We start from the raw sequence: 13,540 nt of genomic DNA on the forward strand, positions 1-13,540 counted from the left end.
GAAAGAAAAATGTTTCATCAGGCTAACCCAGGTTAAGAAGTATCTAACTGCATTTAATTGTTTGGATTTTGCTAAAATGAGCAAGCCCCTCCCATGATGAAGGAGTTATGCTGTTTCTATATGGTTTTTGAGATGTTTTGGGGGGGGTGCCTCTTTTTTTGTTTTGACAAGTTGGGTATGCTTTGTGCTGCCTTAGAAAGCTAAGATGGTTTCTGTTATGGTTGAGGATAGAGAGAGGGGGCAGAATATCTTTTCTTATAGGTAGGTAATCTCAAGAAAAGTCTTTGGGAAAATGAAATGTCATTACCTAGAAATAAAATGTAAACAATATGTATACTTTTTCATTTGAATTTCTAAATTTATATGTCCTACTGTCATTTGGCTAAATGAAAATCATCATTTTAACTTAAATTCTTTCTATTTAAGAAAGATCAGTTATTTCTTTGAAAACTAGGCAGGAAAGATATGTTTAGTCCAAGAGTTAGAAAGCAAGATCTGTAGCCTGAATCTCTACAAGACAGAGTTTCTCAAATAAAAGGCAGGGCCCAGTTACAAAAGGCCACAGCTCTTATGTGACTGCCTGCCTCTCACAAGGAAGTGCTCCTGCGTGCTGATCCCACATGTACAAGAAGTAGAAGAGTCATTATTTTCTACGCTTATCTGCAATTTTTGGTCCGACTTTTGAAACTGTCTAGCATTTCAACCTTTCCAGTGTAAAAGAATAAAGAGTGATAGTTCCCCTGAGGACAAACAGGTGAGCAGATAGAAAAAGCCAGATTTATCATCCCAATAAATCCACTTCTCAAAACAAACAGCCTTATCATTTGGAAAAGCATTATTCTCTCCCATTTCTGGGCAAATTACTGCAGTTTTTTTTTTCTGGGAAGAAAGAAAAGTATTTTGAATAGAGTTTGAAAAGAGTGATCAATCCGATCAAACTCATGGTTTCATTTCAATTAATGCTTAGTTGAAAATTGTATAAAGACATCAATAGAGAGTGACTCATAGCAAATGCAACTTGTATACCCACATTAAAAAAAGTCCATGTGAATAGCATCATCAACACTAAAGAGTATTAATTAAGCAGCCCATATGATCATGATGCAATGGACTTGAGAAGAGTATGGGGGTTCAGAATGAGCCACCTCAAGATGTGCCTCAGTGGTATATGAATTATTTTGAGCTAAAGGCAAATTTAGCTTGAAGCTCAAGGGAAACTTCTGCCTCTCCGTTTACGTAGAAGAACTCGAATTAGGGGCTTTGCCCAAAATGAGAGATTATCATGCATAATCTCTTTTGACTCACCTATATGGCAGGGCAAATTTTTATTTACTAAATATCTGCTCTTCTTATCATCCTGCAATGACCTTGGAAGCCTGCAAGGTGTATTACCTCATCCCTAGCTCAGGCTGTCTTATATACCTCAATCCTCCTTTCTATCTCTGAACCTCTCATGTATGTGGAGTTTCCATACATATGTATGTATTAAATTTGGTTATTTTCTCTTGCTAATCTGTCTCATATGTATTTGATTATTATACCAGTCAGAAGAATTTCAAGGGTAGAGGAAAGTTTGTTCTTCCCCCACAGGAGAAAAGATGGCAATGACAACACTGCATAAACTTTAGATGGATAAGGTAGCCACAATCCCACAGAGAATCAGAATATTTATTTAGAAAATAGAACATATTTATTTGCTGTAAGACAAGATTACATATACAAGATGTCTTCTAGACTGATCTGAAAATTGCATATAAACAGTCCACCTTATTCTTGTGTGTGTGCATATGTACACACACATTTGTGCACACATGCATGTGCTAAATATACAAATAGTCACATATTCAACCAGGTGCCACATGTAAATTGTGTTTCAATTAGGCTATAGTTAAAAAGTTTCACATTTAAGATCAAGGGTTGAAAACTTTAGTCCACAAACCAAACTGGCCCATCATCTGTTTTTATAAATAAAATTTTAGTGGCATACAGCCATGCTCACTTATTTATATATTGTCTATGGCTGCTTTCGCATTCACAATGACAAAGTTGAGTGGTTGCAATAGAGACTGTATAGCCTGAAAAGCTTAAAATATTTACTATCTGAATCATTACAAAAAAAGTTTCCCAATCTCTGATTAAAACAATGAATACCTTCTAACTCACACATTAGTCAGCCTGTACACATTCTTCAGGTTTGATTCAACAAACTCTAGACCTTTTATCCCAAATTATTGAAAAGCATTATTAAATATCATGACACACTAAGAATTGACATAAAAGGAACTTTTGAGACTTATAATTACTACTTTTGTTTTGAATCTTAATTTCTTTGGAAACGCTTTTGAGCTATGTTCTTGATATGGTGCTATAATACACACATTTTACTTTAATATATAATATGTATTATAAACACATGATTTAAGTATATAAATATCATTGAAATAGACTACACAAATGTTATTCATCCATGTTTCAAGAGCTTCATACATGCACAAGATTTTTCTCACTACTTCACATAAACAGACATACATAACTCATAACTATATTTACTATCACTCATTATCATTTCATTCTATTTCATCACAAAACTCAAAGAGATGTATAACAATCAGGGACAGCTAAACAGCCATCTGAAATCTCATTGCCAAAAGTATGAAGCTACATGTGATACTAATACCATTGTGAAATACATTTCTCACATGCATCTTTCCTGAGCATAATGACCATTTTCCCCTTATAAGATGAGATTATCCTATTTCAAAAACAAATCACTGGTTCTTGTTTCTCATATTCTTATTTCTTATGCACTGTGCTTAAAAGTACATTTGAAAAAATATAAACATGGGGTAGGCAGCCAAGGAGAAGGAAATGTTACAGAATGTCATCACAGGTTATTCTATAGTATCTGAATATATTTCAAGAAATCTTACATTTTTCCTCTATTTCTAAGTTCAATAATTCTGATTTCATTTCTCACATGGAACCTGTTAATTATCCCTAAGAGATATGAAATTATCTTCTCTTAAAAAATCTAAATGTAAAGCTTTTACTGGTTGAGGCTAAAGATTGAGCATAACACATATTGCTACTGTCAAACCCCTGCCCTGAAGATGACAGAGATGGTGATGAAGTATAGTAGGGCAGCAAAGATTGAGTTATTCTGTATGTAGATGCAGACTGTCATATCCATGATTTGGATTGAGGGTACATGACCTCATTCCACAGCTAGTCAACCTAGAGCAAATGTAATTTATTGGATCCAGGAGGATTCATGGTCTGGCATTAAACACAGCCCATTTCTCTTACCAAAGTAACTTCTCTTACAAAGAAAAATGATAACCATGTAAGAAATCCATATTACTAGTCTTCATTTTATTGACAACATTTCTGAGGCAGCAGAAAGAAAATATATTGCCCAGGATTTGCCAACCCATTACAGAACATACTTGGCATATTAAAACAAAATGAATAAGGGAAAATCATTCACTTGAAATCTCATTAGAAATTTTGGCTTTGGGATAACACATTTATGACACTTCACTAAAATCACCATCTCCTGGGAAAAGCTTAACCTGCTACTGCTTAACTTAGGATTCAAAAATATCATTAATGTCTTGAAAGTCACTTGTAACTGTCAGTTTTTTACAGGTGGAAGTACCCTGCCCACACCACACTGCTTTCTAAGTTTCACACAAAGACAGTATTGCATGTTGGCTCCTTCCAAATGATTCATAATGAGCTCTTTTAAGGAAAATTAGAAGGTGTAGCCAAAGAGGCAGAAATTTCCTTTGACTAAGTGATGGCATTTTTGCCTTTTGGTGAAAAGGCAAAATTTAGAAGCAAGGAAAAGGTATGAGATAGTGTGTAAAATGGGGGAGATGTAAGCTAATAACGTCTGTTCATGCGCTTATTATTTGATATTTTTCCAGGCAAGTCCCATTATAAGTAATTTAAACAAAGGCAGCCACTCAAAAATTAATAGAAGTAAAGGCCTGTGTATTAGGAAGGATATGGAAGGGGAACGAAGGGTATCAGGAGGAATATGGATTTCCTTACTCGCTAGTATTCTGAAGTCTGTTTTTAAAAAAAAAAGCAGAGTTGCTGTCAGAAAGGATAGTCTAGTTTCCTTTCCATGCTGTTGCTGAAAGCCTGTATGACCTTTATCTGGGCAGATAATGAACTAGTTATTATCTCAACGGAAGGTCCTGACTCCTTCTACGCTCCCCATCATCAACCACCATGCTTAATTCAATCTGTGTTTATGTAGCTCAAATGTAATCCCGCCAGATTCAGCCATCCCCTTTCCAGACAGCGATACTGTTGCTAACATCAGGCTGGTATCACTTTCAGGAAGGATGGGGAGAAAGCTTTATCATTACAAGGAGACCACCCTCAGACACAGCCATTATCTTAAAATGTTTTGGCATGTTTGGGGGGTTTTCATTTCTCAGTGGATCTGAGATAAGCCACCTGGAGAGCTTTTAATTGTTTCTTTGAGGCTATTGTTATTTATACTATATGGACACTTGAAAGGCAACTCTAATATCTCAACGGAAAATGGTTTCATTCTCTGAATTTCATACTAGGCACAGAAATACTCAACTAAGCAAAAAATCCTAGATATTAGAGCTGTTTTGAAAACACAATTTTAAAAAAAAAAAAACAGCAGTAAGTAAATAAAAATTCTCATTTGTGCCACAAATTTTGCTCAAGTTCCACCCACATTTACCCAAGCCTCATTGTTACCCCATTATAGTAATAATCAGTGCTGCTTGCCAAATAATTTAGCTTTCCTCCTTCTTAGCAAGATTGCTTTATCAACCTCTTTACAGCTGGATATGGTCACGTAACATTTTAGCCAATGAAGGATAAGCAGAAAGTGACATGTGGCACTTCTAGGTGAAAACTTTAAGAGCTGGTATGCTATTTACTACATTCCCCTTTGTGATGCATGTGTCAAAGTGGAGACTCCATCAGCCTGGATCCCATAACAATTATGACTAGCAGAGTGCCCGTTAACATACCTGCGACATGTAGTGTAAAAGAGAAATAAACATTTGTTATATTAAGCCACTTGGATTTGAGGAATGTTTATCATCACAGCATAACCCAGCTTATCCTCATTTTCCTATTCCACCTTCTTTTGCTACTGCTGCCCTATCTCCAAAATACTAATAGCTTTCTGCAATTGATATGCTCAGGAGAATTCCCACTGATTCAAAAAAAAATCATATTAGAAGGAAAAGACAAAGACATGGTAAAACTAGGTTCAATCAACCATAAATTTTCGTTAAGTGTGCCTGCCTGACTTGTTTTAGAATCTTAACACATGGTACTATGTTTATTTTTCACCACTTTTTTCTTGATCAGGAAACTCCAGATGTTACAATAGGCAACAAGTACATTATGTTATAAATTGAATGTTTGTGTCCTCCAAAATTCATATGTTGAAGTTCTAACATCCCAGTGTGGCTGTACTTGGAGATGGAGCCTCTAAGGAAGTAATTAAAGTCAAATAAAGTCATAAGGATGAGGCCCTGATCTTATAAGATTAGTGTCTTTATGAGAAGAGACACCAGAGGTCTGGTTCTTGCTCGTTCTCTGTGTCTCTCTGTCTCTCCCTCCCTCCTTTCCTCCCCCACTCCCATATGAAGACACAGCAAGAAGAGGGCCACCTGTAAGCCAGAAAGAGGGTTCTCACCAGAAACTTAATCGGGACCTTGGTCTTTGACTTCTCAGCCTTCAGAACTATGAGAACTTAATTTCTGTTGTTTAAGCCACCCAATCTGTGGTATTCATTATGGCAGCCCGAGCTGTATAATACACGTTGGGACAAGTCATAAGGGCCTACAATGAGGTGAGTTGGTGATTACATGAATAAATTTCTCTTAGGACTAAGCCATTAGAATTAAAAAAAGAGAGAGAGAGAGCTCATTCTAATGAAGAAGGGATTTGAACAATCTTTGACAGATGGACAGGTGTTCTGTGGGAACATGACTCCTCTTGGGATTTTCCAGCGTCATTCAGTCAGACAGAGTTCAGCTCAGGGAGAAGATGGGAACATTCTGAAGACAATTGTGGTGCCATTTGGTAAGAAAGGCATAGAGTGTTTTGCCCCTAACCTACTTCCTTGGTTATTGATTCTGCTCACAATTGAGCAGTATATGCACTTCTATGAATAAGCATTATATGCCAGGCACTGGGCATGAAGCCGGGTACACAAAGGCAAGGGACACACAGGCCCTGACTCCAAAGAACTCACAACCTAATGGAAAATACATTCAGTAAACAAATTACTTCAACACCACAGACATTTGCTGAGCACCTACCATGTGCTATTAAACACCATGCTGGGAGCTGAACCAGGCAATACATAATTATTAATTGTCTCACTATTCTTCATACAAGTGCATACTTGCTCAAATGTGAATAGAAACAATAACCAAGGAAGTAGGTTGGGGGGACAAACACTCTATGCCTTTCTCACCAAATGGCACCACAATTGTCTTCAGAATGTTGCTATGTTCACCCTGAGCTGTGCTCTGTCTGACTGACTTATGCTGAAAAATCCCAAGAGGAGTCTGATCAGTAAAGTTTCTATAAACAGCAGGTACTCACAAAAGATAAACCAACAACAGCCATATCTTCAGTTCCACCAGGCAAATGCTTGGCTCACAGTAAAAGTTATATGATAACATGTCTTAATATACAATTCAAAGCAAGTGGTCATTGCATAACACAGTATCGGAATTAAGCACACCATTCGCCTGTCATGAATAGTAACAGAAGCAGCCTTGAGTTCTTACATGAACATTGGCAAAATAACTCCAACAAAAAGCAACATCAGTATTTTTCAGAGAGAGTTTGCTTTTCAGAGGCTTTCCTAAAATCTTATGGACCAAGCATCATTTCTTCATGTCAGCTTCACTCAAGGGACCTTAGGCCAGATCATAAAAGACCCATAACTTCTCTGTTTGAGAAAAAGAGGGTTATCTTCCCTACAAGAGGAAGCACAGATGTCATACAAATTGATTGGGTTTTTTATTAATATTAGGGAAAGTGAGAAATTAGAGAAGGGCTTCAAAATGTGGCTTATAGGGATGTGAGGGAAGAGCAAAAAATGGAAAACAGAAAAATCGTGTTAATAAACAACATTCTGACAGAAGAGGACACAATGCAATCTCCCCCTAACTCTGGATTTGCTACATTAATCTTTTAATACAGAAAGGGATTTGCTGAGACAGATACCAACATAGATACTATCCAATGTCGGTCATGCTCTGCTTCTGAGAAAACAATGCATGGGAGATGATGCCAGAAGATGTTGGTTTCCCAGGTCTACCTGAGCCAGTGGAAAGGAGAGAGAAAGGTTTACGAACTGACATTAGCCAGTCTTTCCTCCACAACAAGGATATTTTCTTTGTGTTGTTAGGATTTTGATGCTAGAAATTGTTTTAGGTTCTGAAGGGTAAGGAATTCATCCTGACCCCTTCTGCCCTTTCCTACATCCTCCCACATCACAGTCAACCTTTAGCTTTACCTTCCTCCTCTGTGCCAGCAAAATCCATACACCAGACTATGATAGGCTGGGGAAACTATAACCTTTGCCTTTAATTAGGTAGGATAGCAAGGTAATTTTGGCTTTCTGTCTGAGTGAGGTTGGGAGAGAGTGTTAAGGATTCCTGGGAATGCAACACAAGTGCTCAGCAACAAGCATGTACATGGACACTTACAGAAACATCCTACCCCTGGGCTTTCTTGTTTTGTTTTAGTAAAAAAAAAAAAAGGAGTCCTATGACACAACCCCACCTAGACCCTGTTGTAATAAACTGGGATGTGAGGCACTGCAACTTCGGAAACATTTTAGCTGCCTTTGGTTTTCTCTCCCAACACTCAGAGGGAAGACACAGATCCACAGTTCACAGAGATTTAAATATAGGGGAGGATTTTGTGGTAGCTTCTTGCAGACCCGCTTGTTTAGACAGGAAAATAAATGGCCAGTGTTGAGAGGTAAGGTCAGTCATCAGACATATTTTCCAGCCCCACTAATTGCAAGCTAAAAGGGAATCTTCTGGAAAATAGTTTGCAGATTCAAGTAATGGGGTTTGGGGTAGAAACAGCAAGTGTGGAAGAGCAGCCACATGGTCTTGGGAAAGTCATCTGGGCTACTTTGAGCCTTGCTTTGCTCATCTGTAAAGCAGACATAATAACCCTTGGCTTTCTTACCTCACCATGTTGTTATGAGGATGGAATGAGATAAGGTGTGGGAAAGTGCTTTGGAAAATTGTAGAGCCACCACAGGCAAGGAGTTATTATATTCCAGCCCATCCAGAAGTTGAGTCGTTGGAGGCTAATTTTCAAACTAAACTGTTGGTCATTGGTCGCTATCACCATGTGGTTCTCTTGCTTCTTCCTATTCATGTAGGGAATGCGGTTTTACAACCTGTAGGGGGCTGGGTTGAGGGAGAAGCCTGGGCAGACACTTCAGTCAGAGGAAGCACGACCTCAGGGATACTCTGACTGTAGAACAGATGATTAAATCGAATCACCTAAAATTCAAGATGGATCCTAGAATACAACGTTCACTCATTAAACAAATTTAACGAATATTTACTTGGTTTCTACCATATGCCAGGTAAGCACTGGTGTGATAGAGGTCAGCTACTTGCTCAACAAGTGTGCTCACAACTGGCTAACATTTCCCAGCATCCCTTGCAACTATATGTGTTCATATGACTAAGTTCTGGCCAATGGAATATAGGTGGAAATAAAATACACAGCTTCCTGGCATGGTCCATAAAAACCCTCCTATATGATCTCCATTCTCTCTTCTCCCATTTATCTGTCAGATGCAGGCTTGGAAAGAGAGAACAGACTTAAGGAATAAGAGAACTATGAAATAAAAGGGGCCTAGATTTCTAAAGAACCATGTCAAAAGCCATCTACCCAATTCACACACTGAATTGTCATGTGGGGAAGAAATAAAACTTCTGTTGTTTTCAGCTACTTAGATGTTTGGGGTTCTCTGTTACAGAAATTAGCCTACCCTGACTAATATAATTGGAAGTACAATGGTAAATAAGACATGATCCCTGATCTTATGAAGTTTCAGTTTAGTGGAAGAGTGAAAAAACAAACTGGTAATTATGAAAGAATGGACAGGGAGACACAGAGTACAACAGCAACTAGCTCAATAAGGCAAATGGGGTTAGTCTGGAAGCCTACAAAAAGAAAGGTCATCAAGATCAGGACCAGAGGAAGTTGTAGGAGCTAGAGAGCATGGGATATGAGGAACTAGAAGAATCTTGGAACTAAGGCCAAAGCAATGAGTCTAGGGAGGCAGAAGATGAGATGATGCTGAAGAGAGGCTGGGACCACATTTATATGGTCTTGAAAATCAATTCATTTAGATGTTATTAGAAGAGCAATAAGAAGCCGTGGAAGAATGAGAAGGAGGGAGTGATGAGATTGGATTTGTGCCTTGCAAGATTCACTCAGCAGGAGTACAGGAAATGAATTAGGAGAAAACAAGACAGACAAACATAATGACCAATTGGAAACTCATGTGCACCAGACCCTTAGGCAATGACATCAATCCAGATCTCACCCACCATTACCCCAAATCTTTGTCACTGTTATGTAGATCATTGGCCATCTTCTCTGAAGGCATGACTGCAACAGAATCACTTCTCCCTAACCATAGCACTCCCCCTTCCTGGTTTACACCGTTCTTCCTGCCAGCCTGTCTTTAAGGTCCCAGCATGCCTTTCAACAAAGCCCAGAGGGGCCTATGACACAAAGGAAGAGGCTGTACTGTTCTATCTTACTCTCTCCATAAACAATGCTCATTAAATATCCAGCATTATACCAAGAGTCAAGTGCCTCTGAAAACAAGGACAGGCCAGTGAGGTGATTTTCACTACAACATTAGCAGCCAGACACAGTCTATCAGAAAGACAGGCAGCAGTTGTCTAGAAGGGCAGGTACACCCACTACAGAAATGTCAGGGCAGCATGGAAAACTTATGAAAAGGTACTTGGGGGAAGGAGCTTCAGTCTGAGGGATCCACTCAAATAAGCTAGTTCCCAAACAGAACTCAGGCCCCTCGGCCACACAGGCACATACGTGGCTGGGAGTGAAGAACACTCAGAGAGAAGCAGCCAAGAAAAGAAAGATCAAGAAGGGCCTGGGGCATATTTCTATTTAAAGTACAACCTTAAAAGGGGACAGATCCTTATTTTTATTCATCCCATGTCCAAGTGCAAAGAAACAGCAGTTTATTTCTCACATTCATTCCCCTCTTGCTTCCCATTTAATCACAACGTGGACAGCAAGGCTACATTTGACATCCACAGGAGGGATGCTAAAAGTTCTTCATTTCTCTCCCCAGGCATAACTAATGGAGACTGGGTTACATTTACCCGAAGGAATATGCCCCATTACAGTACTTTCAACCTGGTAATGTTCCACCTAGAACAGTGGGAGAAAATGAGCCAGCCTTGCTCTCAGCAGTGACCACAAATATATTCCACCTCAAGCTGGGCTCTGAGCATGCAACCCTTCTCCTTGTCTTTGTCCTTGGTCAGCCCTTGTAGCAGAAGCTGGCTAGTAGTTCAGCAAACCTGTTTCCCTTTTCTTCTCAGATGCATAAATAGACTGTATGCGCCAATCTACCCTGCATGTAGATGTGGCCCTATGATTGAGTTCTGACCAGTTACTTCCAGGCTTATACAATAAAACTCTCCCATGCTCAATTCTCACTCTCTCCCCATCCAGTAGCTGAACTGAGAGGACACCAAAGATCTAAAAGAGAGCAGAGACAAAAGATGGAAAGAACCTGGGTGCCTGATTCAACATTTGGAGTAGAGTCACTAAGGATGGTCTCCTGACCAGGATCAGATAACCGTGTGAAAGAAAGAAGCTTATTGTGCTCAGCCACTGAAAGTTGTTACTGCTGGTTGCAGCAGCTAACCTAACATAACTAATATGGCTCTCTCCTCAATTCTTTTAAGTGAGGATTCCAAATCATTAACATTTTTCTCAAGTCTCCTAAAATCCCTACTCTTGACAGAGTACCTCACCTTATTTTTTACAGCTTTATTAAGATGTAATTCACACACAACAAAATTCACTCTTTAAAACATACAATTCAATGTTTTTTAGTATATTCACAGAGTTGTACAACTATCACCACTATCTAATTTAGAACATTTCATCACCCTTAAAAGAAACCCCATACTCATTAGCAGTCACTTTCTATTAACCCCCTCCCTCCAGCACTAGGTAACCACTAACTTTTATGTCCTGATAAATTTGCCTGTTCTGGCATTTCATATCATTGGGATCATACAATATGTTCTTGTATGACTGGCTTCATACACTTAGCATAATGTTTTCAAGGTTTACCCATGTTGCAACATGTATAATAATTTTTATTGCTGCTTATCATCTTTTTATTGCCAAACAATATTCTGTTGTATGGATATACTACATTTTCTTTAACCACTTTTTTTTAATGTAATAAACTTTTATTTTTTAAAATGCACCTGTTGTTCATGCATCTTCACCAGCAGCTGGGGCATCCCCACTGTTGGTGTTTCCAGTGTAAACTACATAAGCTCTGTGCTTTGAAACTGGTTTAATAAAGCCTTTACTAAGGAGCTCCTGAAGAGCTGCCCTGGCCAAGGAACCTTGCATCTTCAATCTCTCAGAGACAACATCTGGGGTTATAAGCTTATAGTTGGGAACTCCTTTACAGGGATTGTCATATGTCGTTTTATCAAACAAGACTAGGTTATTAAGCTTATCTTGAAATTTGCCTTTGGACCACTTCTTTTTGGCCTTGCCCCCAGATTTGTTCACTGGGTCTTTGTCTTTTTTGGCTGACTTTCTGGCATCTTTCTTCTTCTTGTCATCCTTGGGCAGCATAACAAAGTTCTGACAGCAGTTGCTATCACCGCAGCCTTGCTAAGATGTCGGACAAAAAGCTCTTTATCAGTTGATGGACATTTGCGCTACTTTGCTCTTTTGACTATTGTGAATAATGCTGCAATGAACATTCATGCACCTGTTATTATTTAAACATATGTTTTCAATTTTCTTAGGTATATGCTTAGGAGAATTGCTAAATCATATGGTAACTCTATGTCCAACATCTTGAAGAAATGCCAAATTGTTCTCCAAAGCTACTGCACTATTTACCTACCCACCAGCGATTAGTATAAAGGTTCTAATTTCTCCACATCCTCACCAACACTTGTCATTGTCTTTCTTTTTTATTTTAGCCATCCTAATGTGTATGACGTGATATCTCATTGTGGTTTTGATTTGCATTTTCCTGATAACTAATGATATTGAACATCTCTTCATGTGCTTATGCACACCTTTATGTCTTATTTGGAGAAATATCTATTCAAATCCTTTGCCCATTTTAAAATTACGTTATTTGTCTTTTTTATTGTTGAATTAAGAGTTTTTAATAATTCTAGATACAAGTCTGTGTGGGTCGATTTGTGCTCCTCCCCCCAAAATATGTTGATGTCCTATGAATGTGACCTTATTTTGGAAACAGGTTCTTTGTTGATAGCATCAAGTGAAGATGAGGTCATACTGGATTAGGGTAAGCTCTAACTCCAATGACCAGTATCCTTAAAAGAAGGCCATGTGAAGACACAGAGACTCTGAGATACACATAGAGGAAAGTGCCATGTGAAGATGGAGACAGAGTAAAATAATGTGACTATAAGCCAAGGAACGCCAAGTATTGCTGGCAATCATCAGAAGCCAGGAGAGAGGCAAGGAAGGATTCTTTCTTTGAGCCTTCAGAAGGAGTATTATTCTACTAACAGCATGACTTTGGACAGTATGACTTCTAGCCTCTTGAACTGTGAAAGAATAAATTTCTGTTGTCTTAAGCCACCCAGTTTGTGGCAGTTAGTTATAGCAACCCTAGGAAACTACTACAAAGTCCCTTCTCGGCTATATAACTTGCGAATAATTTTTCCGATTTTATAAGTTGACCTTTTACTTTCTGATGGTATCCTTTGAAGGACAAAAATTTTTAATTTTGATGAAGTTCTATTTACCATGTTTTGTCACTTGTGCTTTTAGTGCCATATCTAAAAAGTTACTGCCTAATCCAAGGTCATAAAGATTTACTCCTATGTTTTCTTGTAAGAGTTTTATAGTTTTAACTCTCAAATTTAAATCTATGATCAATTTTGAGTTAATTTTTGGTGGGATAATGAGAGGAAGTTCAAAACTTCATTCTTCTGCACGTGGATATTCAGTTGTCCTAGTGCCATTTGTTGAAAAGATGATAGTTCCTCCCATTGAATTATTTTAGCAACCTTGTCAAAAATCAATTGACCATATATATAAGGATTTATTTCTGAACTCTAGATTCTGTTCCATTGGTCTATATATCTATCCTTATGCCACTACCACACTGTCTTCATTACTGTAGTTTTGTAATAAGTTTTGAAACTGAGGAAGTGTGAAACCTCCAACCTTATTCTTTTTCAAGACCGTTTTGGCTATT

General features: G+C 38.3%; 1 protein-coding gene and 1 pseudogene across 1 annotated transcript in view; both read right to left on the reverse strand.

Moving 5' to 3' along the window:
- Positions 1-13,540, reverse strand: part of NHS (NHS actin remodeling regulator) — a gene marked incomplete at its 5' end in the record, with an annotated part of 334,315 nt that overhangs the window by 294,274 nt on the left and 26,501 nt on the right. The gene's annotated exons all lie outside the window — the stretch shown is intronic.
- LOC102884582 lies at positions 11,554-11,928 on the reverse strand (annotated as a pseudogene).

The sequence above is a fragment of the Pteropus alecto genome, unplaced genomic scaffold, assembly GCF_000325575.1.
Source record: "Pteropus alecto unplaced genomic scaffold, ASM32557v1 scaffold23, whole genome shotgun sequence".
Taxonomy (NCBI): Eukaryota; Metazoa; Chordata; class Mammalia; order Chiroptera; family Pteropodidae; genus Pteropus; species Pteropus alecto.